General features: G+C 44.4%; 1 long non-coding RNA gene across 3 annotated transcripts in view; it reads right to left on the bottom strand.

Moving 5' to 3' along the window:
- LOC125458856 (uncharacterized) overlaps positions 1 to 25621 on the bottom strand; it is a 64725-nt gene extending 39104 nt beyond the window's left edge. For all 3 annotated transcript variants that reach the window (XR_009446714.1, XR_007248915.2, XR_007248914.2), the window contains exon 1: positions 24856 to 25621. This is a non-coding gene — a long non-coding RNA (uncharacterized LOC125458856). The remainder of the gene's footprint in view (positions 1 to 24855) is intronic.
- Positions 25622 to 26400: the final 779 nt, after the last annotated feature.

Here is a 26400-nt window from a genome sequence, read left to right as displayed (position 1 = left end):
CAGGTGAACTTGAGGTTGGGATGGAAGGCGTTGGTGAAGTGGATGAACTGTTGAAGCTCCTCTTGGGAGCACGAGGCGGCGCCGATACTGTCATCAATGTAACGGAGGAAGAGGTGGGGCTTGGGGCCAGTGTATGTGCGGAAGAGGGGCTGTTCCACATAACCTACAAAGTGGCAGGCATATCCGGGGCCCATGCAAGTACCCATGGCCACCCCCTTTGTCTGTAGTAAGTGGGAGGAATTGAAAGGGAATTTGTTGAGGGTGAGGACGAGTTCAGCTAGGCGGATGAGGGTGTCGTTGGAGTGGGACTGGTCGGGACTACGGGACAGGAAGAAGCGGAGTGCCTTTAGGCCATCTGCATGGGGAATGCAGGTGTATAGGCACTGGATGTCCATGGTGAAAATGAGGTGTCGGGGACCGGGCAATTGGAAGCTCTGGAGGAGGTGGAGGGCGTGAGTGGTGTCACGGACGCAGGTAGGGAGTTCCTGGACCAAGGGGGAGAAAATGGAGTCCAGATAGAATTGTACCTGTGCTCGTGCAATAAACAGGCTTCCTATTCTTAGTTCACTTAACAGCACATGGTTCATAGCCTGTAGGTTACAGATTGTCAGGTACAGATCCAGATTCCTTTTAAATGAGTTCAAGAGATTCCACTCAGCTACCAAACTGGGCAGCAAATTCCAAACACCCACCGCCTTCTAGATGATAAAGCTTTTTCATGTCTTCCCTCTAATCATTCAATCAATCACCTTTAATCTGAGCCCCTGGTCAGTGACCCTTCCAATAGAGGAAACAAGTCTTTCCATCAACTCATTCCAAACCCATCTTTATTTCCTACACCCCGATTGAGTCACTCCTCAGGATCCTCTGATCTAAGGAAAGTAATCCTACACTCTTCAATCTTTCTCAAGAGCTGCAAATTTCAAGCCCTGGCAACATTCTTATAAATCTCCACTGTGCTCCATCAAGAGCAATTATGTGTTTCCTGTAATGTGATGAACAGAATTGCAAACAAAACTCCAACTGTGACCCAACCAGTCCTAAATAGCGCAGGCATTATATCCCTGTTTTTGTATTCAATATTTCACCCAATGAAGGAAAACAACCCATATTCTTTTTTTAAACCTTCAAGGCTCTGTGAATATGCACTCCAAGATCTCTCATTTTCTCTCCAACTCTCGATAGCCTTGAGTTTATGTTGTGTTCTCTTGCTTTGTTTGCCCTCACCAAATGCATAATTTTACACTTCACCGGATTGAATTCCACGTGTTACTTTTCAACACACTCAATTAAATCTTCCTGCAGTCGACAGATTCATCATCAACTACCTACTCAATTTCTGTCTCATCCGTAAATTTCCTAATCATGCTTCCTAACATTTGAGTATAAATCATTAATATTTGCAACACAACTTAGTTCTGGGGAATACAACAGCAAACTGCTTTCCATTGAGGAAACATCTGTCAACTACTGCTCTTTGTTTTCTGCCATGTGTCAATTTTAGATAATACTCATCATATTCCCCTGCACAGCATGGGTTTTAAATTTTATTAATAAATTTCCATGACGAACCTTCTCAAGTGCTTTACCAAAATCAATGTGGACAATATCCACTACCCATTCTCTTTGTAACCTCTTTAAAATATTCAATAAAGTTTGTAAGAAATGACTGTCCCTTAAGAAAGCAATATTCCTAATTAATCCATACTTCCCCATGTAACAGTTAGTCTTATCTCTCAATATTGATTCCAGTTATTTTCCCAAAATTGATGTCAGCCTGTGTGGCCTATAATTACTCAGAGTACCCCTCACACTCTTTTTGAATGTTGGTGCAGCATGTGCAGACCTTCACTCTTCACTAACCCATTTGTATCCAGTGAAAATGGGAAATGATCTTCAGAGCACCCATTGTCTTCTCCCTGGCTTGCTTTAACAGGCAAGGATAAAATTCATCCAGCCCTAGCGATTTATCTGTCTTTATGGTCAGTCTCTCCAGTATTTCCCTTTTCATTATCCTTGTTTCATTTATTATTTCATACCCTTCATCTTTAACTAAAATGTTTGCATCTCTCTCCTTTCTGAAGGCAGAAATAAAATGTTCCTTCAGAACCCTGCCCATATCTTTAGCAGTCACGCACAAGTCATCGTGCATATTTCTAATAGGCCCAACCTGAAACTTTTCCTTCGTCAGCTTCTTGCTCTTAATGTGCTGATAAAACACCTTTGGATTCTCCTTAATTCTGTCAACCAGTATTTGTTTGTATCCTCTCTTTGCTTCCGTAGTTAACATTCGTACTCCACCCATGTGCTTACTCTCTTTCTGTGAGCTTCATGAAGTGTAACTTCTTTTGAGATTCTTCTAGATAATCATAGGTTGAAGCTTTGTCATTAATGAGCCTTGCTGCTTGAATAAAGAATATCAACTCCAACATTGTTTTCCTTTTCAGAAATTTTTCTTTAATTTCTGTGAATTGAAATAGAAAGCCTTCTAAATAAGATGGAAATATTTTCAGTGCAAACATTGTTCTCAAGCACTTAAAAATTGTTCAAATGCTTTAAAATGAAGAATGCTATGTTTGTTTCGTTCCTCCCAAGATAGAGGAAAGATTGTTTTCTTGGTTCATTACGGGAAATCGATGTCCTGTTTAAACCTGTATTCACTTAGTATTTCGTATTTGGTATTTCCTGTGTTGCATGACACCTCATTTAACTGTGTTCCACAGAAGTAACTAGCATTTCACAAGTATATATAAAAATATTATCAGCTGCCACATTACTATATTAAGAGTGCAGTATTTTTAGAGATAAGAAGGCTCTGTTCTTAGAAGGAATGAAAACTAACCTTCAAATGGAGGTGCACAAGGGAACAACAGTCATTTGGTATCATAAGTGGCTGTCCCATGGTCATCGGTCCAGAGAGTTTAGTCAGGTGATTGATAGAGCATAGACAGCCTGCCTCTAAAAGAATGTACATCAACAAGAATAGGTGGGAAGAGACAGATACAAACGAGGGGGTCCAGGGAAATGAGCTACCATCTCATTTGTGAAGATTAGGAGATCCTCGATGTCAGCTCAAGTGAAGAACAAAGACGAAGACACCAATTCAAAACACCCTCCTCAAACTACTTTCTCCATTGTAAAGATATAGTAAGAACTGCCGAACTTCGATCTTCCTGCTCGCCTGATGCTGCCTGGCCTGCTGTTCATGGGTGGATACTTTCCTTGCCTAATTAGCTGATGTATCTTATCTAAATTGCTACTTCTTATCAAACACAAACTGTCAGAAAATTGTTGCAAGTCAGTTATTAGGTAAGTGTGATCAGGAACCCTCAAAATCAACATAATTTTCTCTTTTCTCTTCGTAATTTCTAGGTCTTTCTATCACAATGAATGAGTGGCAGCATTTCTGCTTCTCCAACATGCTTTGTCAGCCATTGCTGTACAGAAAATTGCCTTTGTGCTAACATTGCATTTTAAATATTTTCAGACGCACCATAAAAATTCATTTTTGCCACCAATCTCTTTTAATGAACTTGTATTTCACCTTACTCATTTATCAAATTATGACACTGTTACAATGACTTTCTTGTGGAGTGTTTTTTTTTTGCAAAGATTTCTCCCAAAGCTTTACCTGATACTTTTGACCATTTGTAACAATGTTCTATCATTTAATACGGTGTTTTAAGACTTATTTTATTTTCTGAGCCTAAAATTTACCTTGTTAGTGCAAAATATTTCAGTTCCAAGGGTACATTAGAAGCTTGACACCGTCCAGGACGAAGATGTTGATGGGCACCACATCCCTGAACATCTACTCCCTCCACTACTGGCACTCTAGCAACAGCGTGTACAATCTAAAAGACACATTACAGAAATTCACCAAGGGCAGCAGATACATGGGAGCACCATCACCTGCAGGTTCCCTTCCAATATAAATCACCATCCTGACTTGGAAATATATTATTCCTTCCGCGGTCACTGGGTAGAAATCCCAGAGCATAGCTGCATCAAATGGATTGCAGCAGTTCAGGGAGGCAGTTCACGACCAGCTTTTAAAGGGCATCCAGGGATAAGCAATGAACGCTGGCCAACCCAGTGGTGCACACATGCCACTAATGATTTTTTTTTAAGAAGCATGAGCCTTTACATTTAGTTTTAGTGCTGATATGGCTTCTGTTGCCTACTGTTTTCACAGAAGGTTGACCAGTTCTGAGCACATTTAAGATGCTGAATATTTGACGATACACATACAGTTTCCTGACTGGAAGTTGTTTTCTTTTGCTTTTTTCCTTGGATAGCTGTGGCTTTTGTAGAACTGAAGATTTCTTTCCTGGCATTACTCACTGGCCAAAATCTGCACCGCTGCTACCATTTTGTATCTGTTGTGTGGCTAAGTTAGATCATTAGATAACCACCACTGCTACTATCTTCAGATCCCACAGTAGCCACCATTTTATATTTGTTGGTTTCCACCTTTCACCATCTAAAATGTTCCGGATAGATTGTATACCACCATTCTTCCTTGTGGGTATTAGTATAGGTTATTGACATCCAGTAGGGAAGGATCCTCACAAGACTTAGACAGGAAAGGGTTCAGGCTTGATTAAATAGAATGCATGCTACTTATTACAGTAGCGATCTGCGATGCATAAGAGTCTCTTGTGATACCTCAGGCTTAACACAACCCTAAATAAACATTGAAACAAAAAGAATCGAAGAACTGCGGATGCTGAAAATCAGAAACTGGGGCTCTGAAGGAGGGTCACTGGACTTGAAACATTAACTATGCTTTCTCTCCATAGATACTACCAAACCTGCTGAGATTTTCCAGCAATTTCTGTTTCTCTTGTTATTATTGAATGAGTTTAGCATATATTTTGGAAACATTACATGCCACTCTCAACATTTAGCTCTCAAGAACAATCCATTCTATCCTGAGAAAGCAGAGCCAAATCCAAAAACCTTTCAAGTCCTAACCATCTCATTACTACAGTTGCAACCATCAATGCCCCGCTAATCAAAATAAAATGCGTGATGTGTCTATTTTGACTGAGATGTCAGCAAACTGCCAGGTGTTACCAGGAATTATTTTCATCTCTGTGGATTGTTTTCGATATTCTGTTTTCTTTTATTAAAATCATCACATATATTTTTGTGGACTTGCTGTCACAATCAGGAGAATGAGATGAAGCTAATGGTCCTGTTGAAAGTAAACTGGAAACCGTAAGCTTTAAAGAGTCAGAACAATTCAGTTGCTGTTTGTGCCTTCTTGCCTGATCTCATGAAGTCTAGTCATGTTCTACATTGGACCCTGAACACCCCAACCAGATGGTGAACAATCCTCTAGAACTTTCCTCCATATCCTAGCTTACCCTTTTTTGTCATGTGGAAATTTGTTGGAAAATTGGGGTAACATCGGTTTATCAGGAAGTTCTCCTGGGTCTGCCTGGTGGAATGGCTAACGGTTCTTCACTGGAAATGAAAGTATTCCATCCTTGAGATAAGGTGACAAAAACTTCTTTACCTTCATAATCTCTTCTCTTCACCCACATTGCCTTCCCAGAGTTGTAGAACAATACAGCACAGGAAGGAGGCCAGGCAGACTATCAAGTTCTTTTTTGAAGACCAACACAATTAGACCTAATCCCTCACTCTTTCCCCTGAACTTCTGAACTTCTCCTTTAACTAGTTATCCAATTCTTTTTGAAGGCTACTATCAATTCTAATAGACAACGTTCCGCAAATCCCAACCACGCAGTTTTAGAATTCTTTTTCCCTCGTATTGCTGTATTTCTTGTGTCAATCACCTTTAATTTGTACCCTCAGGTTATGAAACCATAAACTATTGAAAGTAATAAAATGTGAGGCTGGATGAACACAGCAGGCCAAGCAGCATCTCAGGAGCACAAAAGCTGACGTTTCAGGCCTAGACCCTTCCATTATCTCTGAAACTATTGAAAGTAAGTTGTGTCTTATTATCTACCCGGATCATCATAATTTTAAGTCTTGCCCAGCTATTGCTGCTGTAATTAGATTAGGTCAAAAATCACACAACACCAGGTTATAGTCCTGCAGGTTTACTTGAAAACATAAGCTTTCAGAATCTGGAAGAAGGAGCTGAAGAAGGAGCGGTGCTCTGAAAACTTGTGTTCTCAAATAAACCTGCTGGACTATAGCATGATGTTGTGTGATTTTTGACCTTTTCCACCCCAGTCCAACATTGGCACCTCCCCATCATGGCTAATTAGATTAACCTCTGCTTCTCCAGTCCATCCTTGTAACTAATCCCTCAGCCCTGAGGGCATTCTAGTAAATGTCTTCTCACTCTCCAAAATCTTCATATCCTTCTTAAACTGTACTGCAGAGAAGTGGTCATGATAGTCCAGCTGGAGCTAAACTATTCTTCTCTTCGGTTGGGGGTAGCTTACTGGTTTTTGCAATTCAATGCCTGAACTTATAAAAAGTTCAGTGTTCAAAATATTTTGTCAATTGCTTTGTTAACTTGTTCTGCACCTTCAAAGATATAAACAGATAGACACACTGATCTCCGTCTTCTTTCAACCCCTTCACAAATGTACCATTTAGCATGTAGCGTCTCTCTGCATTCTCCCCACCAAAACATAATCACTTCACAATTTTCTGCATTGTTGTAACTGCCATATATCAGCCTATGTTGCTAACACAGCTGACTATTCCACCAGCCTGTCTCCATTCTCTTCAAATCTATTAATATCTCTGACGTGATTTATTACACATCCAAGTTTCATCCCACTTCACTACCAAGATCAATAGTACAGGTACCACCCACGACAATAGCTGTATCACCCAACTCTCTGCTCTTCACAAACAATTCACGAGACTGATCTGTATGGCTTGTTTTTAACCTTTTTTTTGCACTGACTTCTTATTTCCAAAATGTGTGCATTTGAATTGAGATTCAAGGTTCAAACTTGCAGCTTTCTCACCAAATCCAATCAGCTGTTTAGGAACAATAGTTCCATGCTTGTGCATCAATTCCATAAGATAAAGGAGCGGAATTAGGCCACTGGCTCGTCCGATCTGTTCTGCCATTCGATCATAGAACATAGAACATAGAATATTACAGCATAGTACAGGCCCTTCGGCCTTCGATGTTGTGCCAACCTGTCATACCAATCTGAAGGCCATATCATGGATGATATGTTTCTCAAATCCATTCTCCTGCCTTCTCCGCATAACCCTTGGCCCCCTCAACAATCAAGAACCTATCTACCGCTGTCTTGAGTACACTCAATGACTTGGCCTCCACAGTAGCATTGAGTTCGCTATCCTCCAGGTGAAGTAATTCCTCCTCCATTTCTCCACGTTGATAAAGCCTGACCATTCTTTTCAAAGAGATGAGTGAATCTCACTGTCATTCTGCCCCACCATCTGCTAATCCTGAAATTCACCCTTCTAGGGTAGGAGGAGTTGCATTGAATGGGGTGAAAGTGGCTGGCACAGCCATTAGTACTGGTGCAGCTGACCAAAATATGATAAGGTTTCAGTGGCGAGTGAGTAGGCAGCACAGAGAGCAAAGCAGGCATCACAGTGTGGAAGGTAGAGGGGGAAATGAGTCCGAGGAAAGGAAAAGGTTGCAGGCAATTGCAAGGGAGAAGAGCATGAACCTTCATGGGTGCAGTAGCAGAGACAGATGATGTGGAAGGTTGTGGCACTTATCCTGGTGGAGCGGAGATCAATATCTGGCTCCAACACGTGGTCACGTTCTAGTATTTGGAACACTTGAAATTGAATGAAAGAAGAATTTTACTTAGGAAAGGCATGTCTTTATCCCCTCTTCTCCTTTTTGTATTAAAAACATGGTTCCTTGGAGTTAAGTAGTTTCTTTATTAAAAAAGTAACATTCTACTTCAGACATAACCTGCTCAAAATTGTTTTTCTGAACACTGGCATCAATTTTAATGCAACTATTTTTCCTAACTATTATCCAGGATTCAGCCTTTACATCTGTAAATGCTGCAACAGAAATTGCAGACGGCAGAGCAATTTCCTTGGTTGCCTGAAGCACACCGTCCCTACTCTCTACCCTCGCACTCTGTTCTGAACCCATTTGTTGCCCAAACTTTCCCAGCAACTGCACATAAAGGAAAGGGTGGGAGGATTTCATTAGCGAATGCAGATTATGTTTACTCTTCCTTCAAAGGTAAACTGGCTTCCTGGAAAAATAAAATCGACCCTGACACTGGTTTTGGGAAAGCATATGTTAATTATCACAACTACAAAAGGAGCATTCTATGACTAGCTCATTGGCTTGGCAGCAAGCATGCACCTTGTTGTATCAGCAGGGATTTCTTACCCAGACAATGTAACTTCACCCTGGCAAGCCAAAAGACTGCCAGTAACATTTGTCAGAATGTCACCTCAGGTTTTGTGATTGGTCTGAGATCAGACATCTGATGCAAGTTGCTTGTTTCAACTCCACCAAAGTGCTGTTACACGGATGTTCATGAAAATTTCCCAGAAATTTTGAACTTCCAATAGGGAATTCCCCTTGTGTCTACAAAACACTCCCACTCTAAAATTCAACCAAATTCCGAGACTTCACATAGTTCCTGGATGGTTACCCAGGTACTGTTAGACAAAATGTCCTAGTCTGACTCTCGGATGATGAAACAACTGACTCCTTTCTTCCAAACCCAGTGTCTACAATTTTTCACATCAAATGCACTCCATATATCTCTGATTGACTGATGAGCCCCATAACCTCCCCAATCATCCAAACTGGCCAGCGTACTGACACTCAAATTCCTGCTGATCCAAACATTCCTAACACTCCCACACCGCCTCCACCAACACAGCCCAACTACTCCAACTAATTATGCTAACCTTCAGATTTCTAATTAGACCCCAAGCTCTCCCTGCCAACCCAACTTGACTGACACCCACCATGCAGCCACTCCATCATTCCGCATGACACAATAGGGTGAACTCCTCTGCCCACTCACTACCTCATCCACCTGCCACCTAACCCACTAACCATGCTACTACAACGCCCACTATAAACTTACAAACGTATTCAGTTTCTTAACCCACCCACCCATCCGTTCACTAAACTCATTCTTGGCCATTAAACTTCATTCAAGGTAGCTAGTGCTGTAAAAAGACACCATGTGCCATCTTCCCCAGGCAGTACAGCTCTGGAACTGTCAGATGGATGCTATGCTCTTCACTTCTAGATAATTTATACCTGGAAGATCTAGCTAGAAACTAGAAGCAGCATTTTGCTATGGGAGAGGTTTGTGCAAACTGACAACCTGATGATGGTTGCCAATCCATGAAAGTTCCGTGCCATTATTTCTGTTTTTCTCTCTACCAATGGTGCCAGCTGTCCTGTGTATTTTCACAAATGTCTATTATTAGTTCAGATTTGTAACATCTGCACTATTTTGCCTTTATAGCTGAATATTGAATAAGCTTGGGCAGCTAGTTTGCATATGTGAAAAGGTTTATGCAATGTGTACCTTCCTTGTCCAGGAAATTCTGTGATCCGCCAATCACACCACATGGCTCTCCGTGTAACGTGGCTGCATCAGTCTTTATTCATTTTAATTTTTGCTCCACATTGTCCAGTTTGGGTACTAACTCCTGTTTTTGATGCCCAATCGGAAACCCTTTCTTTTGTTAGGCATGTAATTGATACAGGTCAAGGTGATGTTTTCACTTTTAAAATATTTGAACATTCAGTATACCTGACATCACACTGCCCAGTCAATTCTCTAATCTGGGATAACAAGATATAGAGCTGGATGAACACAGCAGGCCAAGCAGCATCTTAGGAGCAGGAAAGCTGACGTTTTGGGCCTAGACCATTCATCAGAAATGCCCACTTCTGATGAAGGGTCTAGGTCTGACACGTCAGCTTTCCTGCTCCTAAGATGCTGCTTGGCCTGCTGTGTTCATCCAGCTCCATACCTTGCAATGTCAGATTCTCCAGCATCTGCAGTTCCTATTTTCTCTCATTCTCTGATCGGGCACAGGCTCTGAACCTGTCCTCCCAGTTTAGGGAGATACTGCCTGTATTTATACAGCACCTTGTCACGCTTTTCATTGAAGCAACTTTGCAATGCAAAATTACCAGCCAACTTTCACAAAGCACAATCTCACAGGCAGTAACGAGATGACTGCTGAGTAGATCTGTTTTTGGTGGTGTTAGCTGAGACAGGAATTTGTAGCAGCCTCTTGGCTGTTAAAACACAGACAGATTGTTACCTTGACCAACAGCAAGGGATGCTGGGTAAATTGGCCAAGTAAAACTCTAAAATCACAAAACCTGCATGACAGACACAGTGCCAACACAGCAGTCAGGTGCTAATGACATTAGGATAACTAAAAGACAACAATTATCCTGTACAGACAAAACTCAAACAATTTATCCACTGAGCAAAGGAGAGCCCAGCCAGAAAGGCACTGGGTTCTGTTACTCAAAGAAACTAACATTAGCATGCCATCCAAATGATTGACACTGTCTCAAAGTATTAAGTGAGTCTCCCTGAATGGCCAGAACTATAAGAAGTTCCAGAAAACTATCTAAAAAGGCATAAAACAGAGTTCATCTGCAGACCTCTCTCTAATCTACTGGAGGCCTTCTGAGGAGACCAGCAGGGCATCAGAGAGACAGAGAGGAAGAGAAAGCAGCTTTGCAGACCCAGAGATAGAGCCAGAGAGAGAGCAACTGCGTAAATCTACAGGAGACTTGGGAAGTACTATAACCTATGGGCAAATAGCATTAGAGGTAGTCTGTTTAGTATTGAAGGTAACTGTAACTTGTCTCTTAACAAAATTGGTACTCTTTTGCATTGGTACCGGCTTCTGTTCATATCAATTTGACCGCTCCGGCATTGTGGGACACCTGAGCAAAGTCATTCACTACATTCTGGTAGGAATTATCTAATTTGCTTTAAGGAAGAACTAGACAACAAAATACTAACCAGGACATGTGTTCTCCTTTAAACTGTCACCTAAACAGATGAACACTCAGTTTAACCAGGGCCACTGGTAATGTTACGGGGTTAGCATCCACAGGCCCTAGGTAATGATTTGGGAAACAGAGACTCAAATCCCCTCTATGGATGGGTGGCCAAATGCAGGCTACCAGTATTGTCCATACCCTATGAAAGAATGGAAACGAAAACCCTAACTCATCCAAAGGTGAGTCTCTCTGGTCTCACTGTGACGTCATCTTATATGTGTGAAATACTGGAGTGGAACTTGAACCCACAACTTCAGAATAGCCAGTGGTGAGTTAGCAACTGAACCAAGCTAACATTTGAGACTAATACCCAAAATAGTAATTTCCGTAGCATTTTAATGCAGATAAAAAGACTAAATGAAAATGAGAGCATTTTATTTGCATATTTTCAATCATGAAATAATTCCCATTTTAATTACGGGTGATAATTGATCATATTGTGACTATATGCCTTTGGGGGAAAATTAGGGTGAAAGCAGCAAGCAGGAGTGGAAGCTATGGTGATTGATTAACAGATCATCAATTTGCTTGAGTGCATGATGTGGCGGCACCGGTGTTGGACTGGGGTCGACAATGTCAGAAGCAGTCATTTTAACAACTAAATTGAAATGATAGAGAACATGTTTGAAGCAGATCACCGCCATCTCCTTCAGGAATGGGAAATCAATGCTGGCCAGCTAGCCACACCATGTCCCGTGAATGAATGTAAAGAAAGGACACTGCTAAGCAGGAAAACCAAGATCATGTGAGGCCAGTTGTACAGTCTCAAACCAATCTGAATCTCTGAAAGAGGAGATGCATTCTGGCTGCATCTGAAAAGGAAGAACGTTAAATAACAATGCAATGAGAAGCAGAACAGCACTGGATGGGGGAAAGAGATCTTCTGTCCACACAGGTTAAGAAAGCGTCCAGAAAAACTCTGAGAAGGCGTTGGGAGAGGAAATGTTCATCATGTTCCTGTCAGCACTGAGGATCTGGATGCAATATTGAAAGAAGTTCAATCACAAAGCCCAAGTTATCAAGGCAAGGGAGTGAAACTTCAAACGTCATTTCCTTACAAATGGATCATTAGCCTCATAGACTGTTCCCTGAACTCTAGCAGTTCAGAATAATACATTCTTCACACTCATAGCTTCACCTCACCTTCACACGTTTAACAGCCTGAAAGCTTCACATTCTCAATTCACATCTCACGGACACTGCCAGCTATTCAATAACGTCAGCCAATACATTAGACACTCACTGACACAGTTCACGTTTTGTTGAAGGACTTAGAACTGTAGAACAACAGTCAGCAGCACTAACTATTGAAAGGATCAGCACGACTGTAAGTCCTCACTCAGCTGAGGAAATGTGGACAGTGGAGGGGCTCAAGCCATTGAACGTGACAGTATGATCACACTTATAGACAACAGTGTGGAGCTGGAGGAGCACAGCAGGCCAGGCAGCATCAGAAGAACAGGAAAGTTGATACTTTGGGTGGGGACCCTTCTTCAGAAATCCTAAACCTAACCCTAAACCCCATTTCTGAAGAACGGTCCCGACCTGAAACGTCAACTTTCCTGCTCCTCTGATGGTGCCTGGCCTGCTGTACTCCTCCAGTTCCACACCGCATTATTTCTGACTCCAGCATTAGCAGGTCTTACTATCTCTGATGATCACACTTAGTCTTTTATTCTCATATCCTATTTACCTATCTTCACACAATCTCTCTGAATCCCAAGGTACAAATAGTTTAAGATTGTACTCCCTGTTTTGCCCTGATGCTATCCTTGTATCTTTCTACAATTAACAGCATCCTTGCCAAGCAGTGATACAAGCAAACCAAATGCAAGAAGAACTAAAGACTGTGTATAAAAACACTGTCTCTTGATCGCAAACTCCCAGCCACCAATCTTAGAGTAATATAGAGGTACAATTTGCATTGTTTAGCTGGTATTCTGCCAAAGCAGCAGAGGCCTGATGACAGGCCCAAAATTCAGGGGTACTCCCACCTCTGCTGTTTGAGGAAAACTCCCGGCCACATTTTTCAACTGTGAGCAAAGATTTCTTCTCATCTCTGGTGGGATATGGGTGTCTTTGGCTTGCCTATTCCTACTTACACTTGAGAAGGTGGTGGCAAGCTTCTTTCTTGAACCACTGAAGCCAACATGCTGTAGTTGACCCACAATGCCTTTAAGAGCCAGGATTTTGACCCAGCAACAGTGAAGACACAGTGATACATTTCTAAGACAAGCTGGTGAGTGGCTCGGAGGGGAACTTGCAGGTGGTGGTGTTCCAATGTATCTGTTGCCCTTGTCCTTCTATGTCAAATTGGTTGTAGGTGTGGAAGGTGCTGTCTGAATGTTTTTGGTGAATTTCCGAAGTGCACACTGCTGCTACTGAGCATCAGCAGTGAAGAGAATGGTTGCTTGAGAATGGAATACTCATCAAGGAGCAGGCTGCTTTGTCCTGGATAGTGTCTAGATTCTTGAATGTTGTAGGAATTGTAACCACCCAAACAAGAGTATCATATCACACTCCTGACACTTGTAGATGGCTGACAGGCTTTGGGGAGTCAGGAGATGAGTTACTCACTGCAGCATTCCTAGTCTCTGACCTGCTCTTGTACCCACCATGCTTATAGGGCGAGTCCAGTTGAGCTTCTGGTCAATGGTAACCTCCAGGATGTTAATGATAGAAAATTCAGTGATGCTAACACCATTGAATATCAAGGGGTGGTGGTTAGATTGTCCTTTATTGGAGATCATCATAGCCTGGCATTTGTGTGGCGAGCATGTTACTTGCTACTTGTCAGGCCAAGCCTGGATCTTGTCCAAATCCTGTTGCATTTGAACATGGCAACAAAGTTTGGAGCTGGATGAACACAGCAGGCCAAGCAGCATCTCAGGAGCACAAACGCTGACGTTTCGGGCCTCGACCCTTCATCAGAGAGGGGGAGGGGGAGAGGGTTTTGAAATAAATAGGGAGAGAGGGGGCGGACCGAAGATGGATAGAGGAGAAGATAGGTGGAGAGGAGAGTATAGGTGGGGAGGTAGGGAGGGGATAGGCCAGCCCAGGGAGGACAGACAGGTCAAGGAGGTGGGACGAGGTTAGTAGGTAGGAAATGGAGGTGGGGCTTGAGGTGGGAGGAGAAGATAGGTGAGAGGAGGAACAGGTTAGGGAGGCAGAGACAGGCTGGGCTGGTTTTTGGATGCAGTGGTGGGAGGGGATGAGCTGGGTTGGTTTTGGGATGAGGTGGGGGGAGGGGACGAGCTGGCTGGTTTTTGGATGCGGTGGGGGGGAAGGGGAGATTTTGAGCCATGTGAAATCCACATTGATACCATTGGGCTGCAGGGTTCCCAATCGGAATATGAGTTGCTGTTCCTGCAACCTTCGGATGGCATCATTACGGCAGGAGGCCCAGGGTGGACATGTCGTCTAAGGAACGTGAGGGGGAGTTAAAATGGTTCGTGACTGGGAGGTGCAGTTGTTTATTGCGAACCTCCCAGTGGCGAACCATTTTAACTCCTCCTCCTGGGCCTCCTGCAGTGCCATAATGATGCCACACGTAGGTTGAAGGAACAGCAAGTCATATTCCGCTTGAGAACCCTGCAGCCCAATGGTATCAATGTGGATTTCACAAGCTTCAAAATCTCCCCTCCCCCGACTGCATCCCAAAATCAGTCCAGCTCGTCCCCGCCTCCCTAACCTGTTCTTCCTCTCACCTACCCACTCCTCCCACCTCACGCCACACCTCCATTTCCTTCCCACTGACTTCATCCCACCCCTTTGACCTGTCCGTCCTCCCTGAACTGACCTATCCCCTCCCTACATCCCCACCTATACTCACCTCTCCACCTATCTTCTCCTCTGTCCATGTTCGGTCCGCCTCCCCTCTCTCCCTATTTATTTCAGAATCCTCTCCCCATCCCCCTTTTCTGATGAAGGGTCTAGGCCCGAAACGTCAGGCTTTGTGCTCCTAGGATGCTGCTTGGCCTCTGTGTTCATCCAGCCCCACACTTTATTATCTCGGATTCTCCAGCACCTGCAGTTCCCATTATCTCTGATGACTCCGACCAGTGTAGAGTTTGCCTCCTTATACCCTTCATTCCAGTTTTGCTGGGGGTCCTTAATGCCACACTCAGTCAAATCTGGCCTCAATGTCAAAGGTTGTCTCTTTCACCTCACCTCTGGAATTCAGCTCTTTTGTCCTTGTTTGAAAGCTGTAATGAAGTTAGGAGCTGAGTGGCCCTGGCAGAAATTGGGGCGGTAATTGGCCGGGTTGGATTTGTCCTGCTTTTTGTATACTGGGCATAGCTGGGCAATTTTCCATATTGTTGGGTGGATGCCAGTGTTGTTGCTGTATTGGAACAGCTTGGCTAGGGGAATGGCGAGTTCTGGAGCATGAATGTTGTCGGAGCCTATCGCTTTTGCAGTATCCTGCGCTACTAACTATTTCTTGATAAAATGTGGTGTGATTTGACTGAAGATTGATACCTGTAATGCTTGAGACCACTAGAGGAGGCCAAGATGGATCTTCCGCTTGGCATTCCTGGTTGAAGATTGTTGTGATTGCTTCAGTCTTACCTTTTTTGTTAAATTGCTATTGTGGCCAATTGGGTTGGGGGGTTGTGGGGGAGGCCTGGGAGCTCAGTGGTCTCAGCAGCACCACTCAGTGGCCAAAGCTGGCGCCTCTCCCTGGCAGGGAGCATCCTTTGGGAGCAGGTTGTCTAGTCAAATCTGGTGTTGCCAGGGCCAATCAGGTCAGGCCTGATTGAGGCTTGGGGTGTGTTATTGATGAGAGTGGATTATCCTGAGCCCTGGGAAATCCTCCATGTTTGGCCCAAGCCTGAAGCGAGGCCTCTAAAGTTGACCATACAGTTTCCCACGGAAGCGGGGCCATTCAGCAGAGGAGAAATGCCAACAAAAATGGAGGCAGGGCCTCAATTGCCCACTTCAGTGGCTTAATTCACTCCAAACAGGCAGTCCATCCTCACTTTCCGTATCGCTGAGAAGATGCCAAAGCAGCAAGAAGACAACAGGAACCTCACACCAGCAGCAAAGAATCCAAAACCTCTACAGTTATGCTCCATCCCTGAATTTAATGTAATGCTGAAAAACACCATGTGTGCAATCGGTAGCAGTCTGCACCATGTGAAAAGTGCAATCTTAGCAAAGCCGTGCGCGTAGGGAATGCTGAGTGCGTGTCATTCCCTTTATCCAACCACTGGTCATCTGCTTGGAGAGATTGTCTGCGCCAGCCTAGAAAAACTCCAATGTTAATAAACTCACAGCCATCCTCACTGCCACTAGCATTGCCATCCTTGCCCTGCTCTGCGACTGTAGACAGCAAATGTCAGTGACCACTTCCTTCTTAAAACAGAGCTACCGCTCGACTATAGTGAGGTTGAGTTAAGAGAGATGGTCCTTGAAGGTTCTCGTGGGTATGGTGCTCCTACTGAGTCTTTCTCCATTTATGAGCAGCCTCTACACCGCGCGCGCCCCCCCCCCCCGCCCCCCGAAGTGCCTCTGATCATTCTGCATATCATGTTGTTTGTCAAAGAAACGCAAACTACACTGCCAATTACTGGATGGAAGTCAGCAGATAGGAGCTCTTGGAATCCAAACCAAAGCTTGAACCACATGCAACACCACTTCTTGCTCACTTTGCTACTTTAAATAACTCACACCAATTTAACAAAATCAGAAAGAGTCCATGGAAATGATTCAGCAACTAGTTGATAAACCTTTCTAAACAGTGAGGGATTCTTTCTATTAATGATACATGTTCACACAAGCAAGGCTAAGAGAGGGTTTTAATTGGATTGCTGAGGCCAAAAATGACACTAAATGTCAGGTAGTTCGATCATTTAGTCACAGTACAGGAAATAAGAGAAATGCTGCTGAGATGGAGCTCAGTGCTGTCAGCATACATATGAAAAGCAATGTTGTTTCTTCAGAGGATGTGAACAAGAGGCAGCATGTACATCAGAAATAAGTGGAGGACAATCAAAGAGGTCATCGGTGGAAGTAGTGCAGTAACAGAAGCAGAAGCTACTGTAGGTGAATCTCTGATCAATAAGAATGGGGAACAGGGGAGTGCAGTCTGACCCAGCTGGAAGGGAAAGAAACTTGTTCGAGACCAAAATGAGTCACCCACCAGCAGATAAGATCTCAAAGTTTTACACTCCTGCTGCAGTCAGTTGTGAATGGATGGAGTACAATTTAACAATGAGTGAAGAAAATCCCTGAACATTGCTCTCTTCGATAATGGCAGTCAAAAACTTGCGCATGCAGAAGTCAAGGCTGAAATGTTTGCAACCAGCTTCAGCCAGAAGAGTCAAGTACATGATTCATCTCAGCCTCCTCTCGAGGTTCATGGCCTCACAGATGCCAGATGTCAGCATTCGATTCACTCAGTGTGATATCAAGAAACAATTGAATGGGCTAGAGTCGCTGAGTCATACAGAGTCGCACAGAAATAGATCCTTTGATCCAACTCGTCTATGTGACCAGATATCCTGAATTAATCTAGTCCTGTTTGCCAGCACTTGGCCCAAATCCCTCCACACCCTTCCTGTTCATGTACCCCGCCAGATGCCTTTTAAATGTTGTAATTATACCAGCCTCCACCACTTCCTCTGGCAGCTCATTCCATACACACACACCCGCTGCATGAACAAAGTTGTCCGTTAGGTCCCTTTTAAACCTTTACTGTCTCACCTTAAACCTATGCACTTCAGTTTTGGACTTCTATACACGAGGAAAAAGACTTTGTTCACCCTATCCATGCCCCTCATGATTTTACAAACTTCTATAAGGCTCACCATCTGGTGCTCCAGGGAAAATAGCCCCAGCCTATTCAGCCTCTCCCTGTAGCTCAACCCTTCCAATGCTGGCAAAATTTTTGTCAATTGTTTCTGAACCCTTTCAAGTTTTAACAACATCTTTCATATAACAAGGAGACCAGAATTGGGTGTAGCATTCCAAAAGTGGCCTAACCAATGTCCTGAACAACTGCGACATGACTTCCTACCTTCTATACTCAGTGGGCTGACCAATAAAGGCAAGTGCACCAAACTCCTGCTTTACTATTCTGTCTAGCTTCAATCACACTTTCAAGAAACTTTGAACCAGCCACCCCAAAGTCTCTTTGTTCAGCAACACTCCCCAGGATCTTAGCATTAAGTGTATAAGTCCTGCCCTGATTTGACCTACCAAGAGGCTTCATCCCAACTGCAGTATTGGTGATAATGGGAACTGCAGATGCTGGAGATTCCAAGATAATAAAATGTGAGGCTGGATGAACACAGCAGGCCAAGCAGCATCTCAGGAGCACAAAAGCTGACGTTTCGGGCCTAGACCCTTCATCAGAGAGGGGGATGGGGGGAGGGAACTGGAATAAATAGGGAGAGAGGGGGAGGCGGACCGAAGATGGAGAGTAAAGAAGATAGGTGGAGAGGGTGTAGGTGGGGAGGTAGGGAGGGGATAGGTCAGTCCAGGGAAGACGGACAGGTCAAGGAGGTGGGATGAGGTTAGTAGGTAGCTGGGGGTGCGACTTGGGGTGGGAGGAAGGGATGGGTGAGAGGAAGAACCGGTTAGGGAGGCAGAGACAGGTTGGACTGGTTTTGGGATGCAGTGGGTAGAGGGGAAGAGCTGGGCTGGTTGTGTGGTGCAGTGGGGGGAGGGGATGAACTGGGCTGGTTGAGGGATGCAGTGGGGGAAGGGGAGATTTTGAAACTGGTGAAGTCCACATTGATACCATATGGCTGCAGGGTTCCCAGGCGGAATATGAGTTGCTGTTCCTGCAACCTTCGGGTGGCATCATTGTGGCAGTGCAGGAGGCCCATGATGGACATGTCATCAAGAGAATGGGAGGGGGAGTGGAAATGGTTTGCGACTGGGAGGTGCAGTTGTTTGTTGCGAACTGAGCGGAGGTGTTCTGCAAAGCGGTCCCCAAGCCTCCGCTTGGTTTCCCCAATGTAGAGAAAGCCGCACCGGGTACAGTGGATGCAGTATACCACATTGGCAGATGTGCAGGTGAACCTCTGCTTAATGTGGAATGTCATCTTGGGGCCTGGGATGGGGGTGAGGGAGGAGGTGTGGGGACAAGTGTAGCATTTCCTGCGGTTGCAGGGGAAGGTGCCGGGTGTGGTGGGGTTGGAGGGCAGTGTGGAGCGAACAAGGGAGTCACGGAGAGAGTGGTCTCTCCGGAAAGCAGACAGGGGTGGGGATGGAAAAATGTCTTGGGTGGTGGGGTCGGATTGTAAATGGCGGAAGTGTCGGAGGATAATGCGTTGTATCCGGAGGTTGGTAGGGTGGTGTGTGAGAACGAGGGGGATCCTCTTGGGGCGGTTGTGGCGGGGGCGGGGTGTGAGGGATGTGTCGCGGGAAACACGGTCAAGGGCGTTCTCAATCACCGTGGGGGGGAAGTTGCGGTCCTTAAAGAACTTGGACATCTGGGATGTGCGGGAGTGGAATGTCTTATCGTGGGAGCAGATGCGGCGGAGGCGGAGGAATTGGGAATAGGGGATGGAATTTTTGCAGGAGGGTGGGTGGGAGGAGGTGTATTCTAGGTAGCTGTGGGAGTCGGTGGGCTTGTAATGGACATCAGTTACAAGCTGATTGCCTGAGATGGAGACTGAGAGGTCCAGGAAGGTGAGGGATGTGCTGGAGATGGCCCAGGTGAACTGAAGGTTGGGGTGGAAGGTGTTGGTGAAGTGGATGAACTGTTCGAGCTCCTCTGGGGAGCAAGAGGCGGCGCCGATACAGTCATCAATGTACCGGAGGAAGAGGTGGGGTTTGGGGCCTGTGTAGGTGCGGAAGATGGACTGTTCCACGTAACCTACAAAGAGGCAGGCATAGCTGGGGCCCATGCGGGTGCCCATGGCCACCCCCTTAGTCTGTAGGAAGTGGGAGGAGTCAAAAGAGAAGTTGTTGAGTGTGAGGACGAGTTCCGCTAGGCGGATGAGAGTGTCGGTGGAGGGGGCCTGGTCGGGCCTGCGGGACAGGAAGAAGCGGAGGGCCTTGAGGCCATCTCCATGCGGAATGCAGGTGTACAGGGACTGGACGTCCATGGTGAATATGAGGTGTTGGGGGCCAGGGAATTGGAAGTCCTGGAGGAGGTGGAGGGCGTGGGTGGTGTCACGGACATAGGTGGGGAGTTCCTGGACCAAAGGGGAGAAAATGGAGTCCAGATAGGTGGAGATGAGTTCGGTGGGGCAGGAGCAGGCTGAGACGATGGGTCGACCAGGGCAGGCAGGTTTGTGGATTTTGGGAAGGAGATAGAAACGGGCCGTGCGGGGTTGGGGAACAATGAGGTTGGAGGCTGTGGGTGGGAGGTCCCCTGAGGTGATGAGGTCATGAATGGTGTTGGAGATGATGGTTTGGTGCTCGGGTGTGGGGTCATGATCGAGGAGGCGGTAGGAGGTGGTGTCGGAGAGTTGGCGTCTGGCCTCGGCGATGTAGAGGTCAGTACGCCATACTACCACTGCGCCACCCTTGTCTGCGGGTTTGATGGTGAGGTTGGGGTTGGAGCGGAGGGAGCGGAGGGCTGCCCGTTCTGCGGGGGAGAGGTTGGAGTGGGTGAGAGGGGTGGAGAGGTTGAGGCGGTTAATGTCTCGACGGCAGTTGGAGATGAAGAGGTCGAGGGAGGGTAGGAGGCCTGGGGGTGGTGTCCAGGAGGAGGACTTGTGTTGGAAGCGGGTGAAGGGGTCAGTGGAAGGAGGGTTGGGTTCCCGGTTGAAGAAGTAGGCATGCAGGCGAAGACGGCGGAAAAACTGCTCTATGTCCGACCGTGACTGGTATTCGTTGATGTGTGGTTGTAGGGGGACAAAGGTGAGCCCCTTGCTCAGGACTGACCGTTCGTCCTCAGTCAGTGGGAGGTCTGGGAGGATGGTGAAGATTCGGCAGGGCTCAGGGTGGCTGTCTCCTCTGGGGTTACAGGCTGTGGAGGTTGTGGGCGGAGCGATGATGTCGTCGGCCGTGGGCGGGGTTCCGTCGGCCGTGGGCGGGGTTCCGTCGGCGTCGACCGTGGGCGGGGTTCCGTCGGCGTCGACCGTGGGCGGGGTTCCGTCGGCGGTGGGAGGATCGGGGTGGGCGGCAGCAGCTGAGGTGAGGGTGGTGTGTGTGCAGTATTGGTGATTTGTGCTCCAGGACTGGCCACACCACTTGCTTAGCTAGTCTTTGCAATTCCTTGCCTGAAAAGGCAGAGGATGAAGAATCTTCGAATATTTTGAAGGCAGAAGGTAATTGATTCTTGGTTACCAAGAGGAAACAAGATTATTGGGGATATGCAGGAATATAGAGCTCAGGTTAAGACCTGATCAGCCACAATTTTATGAACAGCACAGCAGGGTCAAAGGACCAAGTGGCCTGTTCTCATCCATTGTTAGTATGTTCCAGAACAGCAACAATACTGGCAGCTTCCTGACAATGTGCAAAATTGTCCAGGTACTTTGTTTTGTCTATCTCATTCAGCTGGATAAATTCAAAGTGAGCAAATATCACTTTCATTTGATAGTAAAGCTGTCTATGCCAACAATGCAGCAAGAACACAGACAACATTTGAGGTTAGACAAATATGAAGATGCGATGCTGAAGTGCCAACAAATGATCACCTCAAATAAAGAGAGTCAAACCATCTCTCCTTGGTATTCAATGACCTAACGATTGCTGATCCATTTCTTTATCATTTTACTGCACCAACACCGTGGGTTGTTATGGTTTTCCTCTATTTATCCTGTTTGTTACCTCCCCAACTGATTCCAATAACTTTTTCAAACATGATTTCTCCTTCGTATGTTGTGTTTCTAAGTGCTCTGCTATTACATCCTTTATAATACACTCTAAATGTTTCTCATGACAGATGTTGAGTGAACTGGCCAGTAGTTAACTGTGTTGTATCTCCTTTCCTTCTTGAAGAAGGATGTCAAGGGCAGTTTTTCAATCATCTGGGACTTTTGTATTGAAGTACCACAGTCTTCAAAGTCTCCTCCAAGGCGCACACCATCATGACTTTAAACTATATTATCATTCCTTCATTGTGGCTAAGGTAAAAATCTCAGAAATCAATTCCTAACAGCATTCTGCAAGTAGCTTTACCAGTTGGACTGTAGCCACTCAATAAAGTGATTCACCGTTACGTTTTGAAGGGCAATTAAGGGCTGTTAAAAAATGCTGGTCTTGCTCGCAACATGCACATCTCATGAACGCACTTTTTTTAATAAAGCACAGAAAAAATATTAGATTTGGCGCAAAAAACTAATTTCGTTGATAAACAAGATGATTTTCTTCACATGTCGGAAAGCAACAAAACAATGCTTATCTATTTCCTTTTCCATGACAGGTTGAAGTAGCAAAATATTAATATAGAGAGTGCCTGATAAAATCGCGAACGTAGTATAGCTGCTCGAGTAAATGTTGGTGCTGATAAAGAGATTAAGGGTGAAACCTCAGTTGTAAAGTTAGTTTCAAGTACGTTTTTAAAGAAGGAGAGAGGGGAAAGATTAAGTGGGGGGAGGAGTGGCAGGGTGGTTTCAAAAAAAGAGGTCTGGAGAGTGTTCTCACACCAAATGGAAGCAGTCAGAATTAGAATACTGCAGAATATCTGAGTAGCAAGTAACAGCAGAGCTTAGTGCTGTAATGGGACCTTCTCAGATAGGGCCATTGCAGTGGGCAATTGATGAGGTTAATGCTACATAAAATGGTCATCTGAGAATCATGATTGGAGATGTTAGAATATGATGTTATAATGTATTAACCAGATGACATTAATTTCTTCACTAACAAGTTGGGGAATTGAAACTCTTTCTGTTAAAATCAGTTCCAGAGGGTACTCATTCTATGTGTAAAGTAATCTCTCCATCTCCAGTTGAGTTTACTGGTAAGTATCAAGTCTTAATGATCTGAAAGGGTCTGCCCTGCCCCAGCATGAGAGGACACTTAATCAGACAGGAAGATTGTGGGTGGGGGCACAAAGTTTCTGTCTCTGCCTAAGTTCAGTCCATGGCAGGAAAGCCCATGGATTCCATTTCCAAACCATACCATCCACCCCCTAAATGGCTGGCCACTTAATTCCTTTTTGAGGGCCTCATAACAGTACTGCTGATATGAATCCAATGATGATGAGGGAGTTGAGAAGCAAACTGTGCCATCATCATGTTCAAAGACATTTGGTGCCTGAAAGGGGAACACGGCATTGGAAAGTGAGAGAAGCATGAATGTTGCATGCTGGATCTTCCAACGGCCCAAGATTTGGCAGCTTCGATATCAGCGTTCTGCAGTGGTCAGGATTTGGTTCCCGTCTTTTCTTAAACCTTGGGAACCCATGAGCTATGAATTGAAAAAAGGTGGACTTTGTCTTAACTTTATTTTAATGTAGGACATTAGTAGGTGCTGGAGTATAGTAGCTTAAACACTTTTCACTGTACTTTATGTAAAAGTACAAGTGACAATAAATTGCTGTTCTATTCGATGTATAGTGACGGTAGAGGATCCAGCTCTATTTTTATCAATAACTGAACAGCTATCTCTTCTGCTGTTATCACCTGCTAGGTCAGAGGATTTTGCAGACCTGTAAACACCTCTCAGGCCTAATACCCACTGCATGTTAACAGCAAGAATCCAAAGAAGCAAATTAGTAAAAGTAGTGACATATGTTAGTCAGGTCATCAAGAAAGGAAATCAAGAGCAAGGAATTTGTGTCAAAAAGTACAACAAAACTCAAATCTTGATCAGACTATACTCGGAGTACTGTTTGGAGCTCCTGTTGCCACATTATAAAAACAATATCAGAGCACTGGTAACATGCAGAAAGGATTTACACCCTTACTATATCAGTAAAATATGGGCTATCAATATCAAGTTTCCATCGTCCGATCTTAAAAGTTAGGAGCTTTCAGCTAACATTTTCACCCAATTTCTCAATCTCAGTCTCTCCTGTGCATCATTGCCTCCTTTCATCTCCGGCACACATTTACCTTTTTTGCCTTTGATCATTTTCTAATTCCCATCTTATCACCAAAACCTCATTTTCTTTTCCTGAAGAGAACTCTGGTCATACCAGGAAAGTACCAGTTCAAATTGCTCTTGTCCTGGATCTTTTCTCTCTTATCTTCACCTGATGGGAAAGTCATAATTGTTTAGGTAAACAATTGAAATTTTAGTTGTGCCCCAATGATACCATCAGGGCTGAAGAATAAAGGCAGACCTTGGCAGCACTGGGAAGCTGTCTTTGATGCCTACCTAGATACAGCAGCTCAAACCCACAAGGAATGAGATACTGGTAGCTCAATGCAATTTCAGTATCCAAGTACCACTGTTGTATGAAGCATTGATACTTGTCTCTTGGACAATAAGCTCTGCAGTACAAGTAATGGAATGATTTTCATCTTTATATTAGTGCCTTATCCTCAACATATATCCCAATGCACTTCATCATCAATGAATCAGTGCTCAAGGATGTTCATTTTTGATTCAGATGACAGTCTGAAATGATTTAACACTGTCAGCAATACACTGCTGGAACTGTCAGCTTCAAAGATGCACTCAAGTTCTTGAATAGAGGTATAATTCCACAAATTTCAGATTCACATTTATAAGTGCTAGCAAGGAGGCAAACTGCCAATGCAACTTAAGTAGAAATTCTTCTTCAAATGATAGCATTTGGATTCTGCTTTTCATATTTTCACACATTTCTTGTGTTATCCTGAAATATTGCTGATAGACGCTACCGTTAGCTTCACAGATGGTTGCAAAAGCAGTTTCTATATCTGGAGAAATATATAATCTATTGAATGGGAGTTCTTTCTTTCACTTAAATAACTGTATTCTATTTCAAATATAACAGATGTTATTTTACTTACTTCATTGAGGAGAATCTTTCTGTTTTGTAGGGCAGATTAACCTTTATCCACTGTATTGTTACAGTGGTCTTATGCAAGACAATCGATTTTCACTGGTTCCTGAGATGATGCAGATTCCAAAACCTCCTCCACTTCATTAACGCTTATGTGACTTCCTTTCAAACAGTGAATTCCAAATTATACTCAAATGTTTCAAGTTATTGAATTTGCGTATACAGAACGTGGTCAGTATATATTTTCCCGCTAATTTCCTCAGTAATCACTGCTTGTCAGTTTCTGCTCTGTGCACACACTGTTTGTGCAATTTCCTTGGCTGGTGATGCATTTAATTTTCAGAGAACAGATAGAACTGGTAGCAGGCGATGGCGGCCGACGTACACCAATTCGTATTTCTCAGCCTGCTGGATGTTAGAGTTCTGTTGTTGAAACAGTGAAAGAAAAATGCTGTGAAGGACAATGGCGAAGACATCACTGAAATAAAGTGGGATATATTTCATCGAGTTTGATTCTAATTTGAGACACAAAGGTCTCTTGTCCGGTCCGTTATCTTGAAACTGTTGAAAGGCTCAAAAACCCGAGAAGACAAATTTAAAATAATTGGCAAAACTACCAGCATGCAGGTGAGAGATAATGCGAACTGCAGGCGCTGGAGAATCCGAGATAACAAAGTGTGGAGCTGGATGAACACAGCAGACCAAGCAGCATCTTAGGAGCACAAAAGCTGACATTTCAGGCCTAGACCCTTCATCAGAAAAGGGGGAGGGGGTGAGGGTTCTGAAATAAATAGGGAGACAGGGGAGGTGGATCGAAGATGGATAGAGGAGAAGATAGGGGGAGAAGAGACAGACAAGTTAAAGGGGCCGGGATGGAGCCTGTAGAGGTGAGTGTAGGTGGGGAGGTAGGGAGGGGATAGGTCAGTCCAGGGAGGACGGACACGTCAAGGGGGCGGGTTGGGGTTAGAAGGTAGGAAATGGAGGTACGGCTTGAGATTGGAGGAGGGGATAGGTGTAGGGAAGAACAGGTTAGGGAGGCGCGCACGAGCTGGGCTGGTTTTGGGATGCAGTGGGGGGAGGGGAGATTTTGAAGCTTGCGAATTTGGGAGGTGAGTTTTTTTTTAAAATCATACAGTACATTTTCAAATTTCTTTTTTTCCTTTATTATATCATCGTGGAAGGGTCCTCACGCTGAAATTTCTAGTTCTTTTATTTTCCTAAGGATTTGTATTCAAGAATTTGTACTTAGGTAATGTGATACCTGAGATGATGCTACAAGTGGTGACTTGTAAACTTTTCGCTGTACTCATATATGTGGCAATAAAGCTAATTCAATTCAATTGAAGCTGTAGTGATTTAGAATGCACTGCCTTAAAAGGGCTGTGCAATCAGATTAATGCTAACAGTTAAAAGGGTACAGGATAAATACTTGACAGGGAATAAATTACAGAATGCTGGGGAAAGGATATGGCCAGCACTGATCCAGGGAAAACTTCCTCCGTTGATATATAATTCTATGAGTGAAGGAAATGCATCAAGACTTAGTACTCAT

This window comes from Stegostoma tigrinum, chromosome 15 (genome assembly GCF_030684315.1).
Source record: "Stegostoma tigrinum isolate sSteTig4 chromosome 15, sSteTig4.hap1, whole genome shotgun sequence".
NCBI classification, from domain to species: Eukaryota; Metazoa; Chordata; class Chondrichthyes; order Orectolobiformes; family Stegostomatidae; genus Stegostoma; species Stegostoma tigrinum.
Note: the sequence above shows the minus strand (reverse complement) of the source record. Positions and strands in the feature narration are given on the sequence as shown.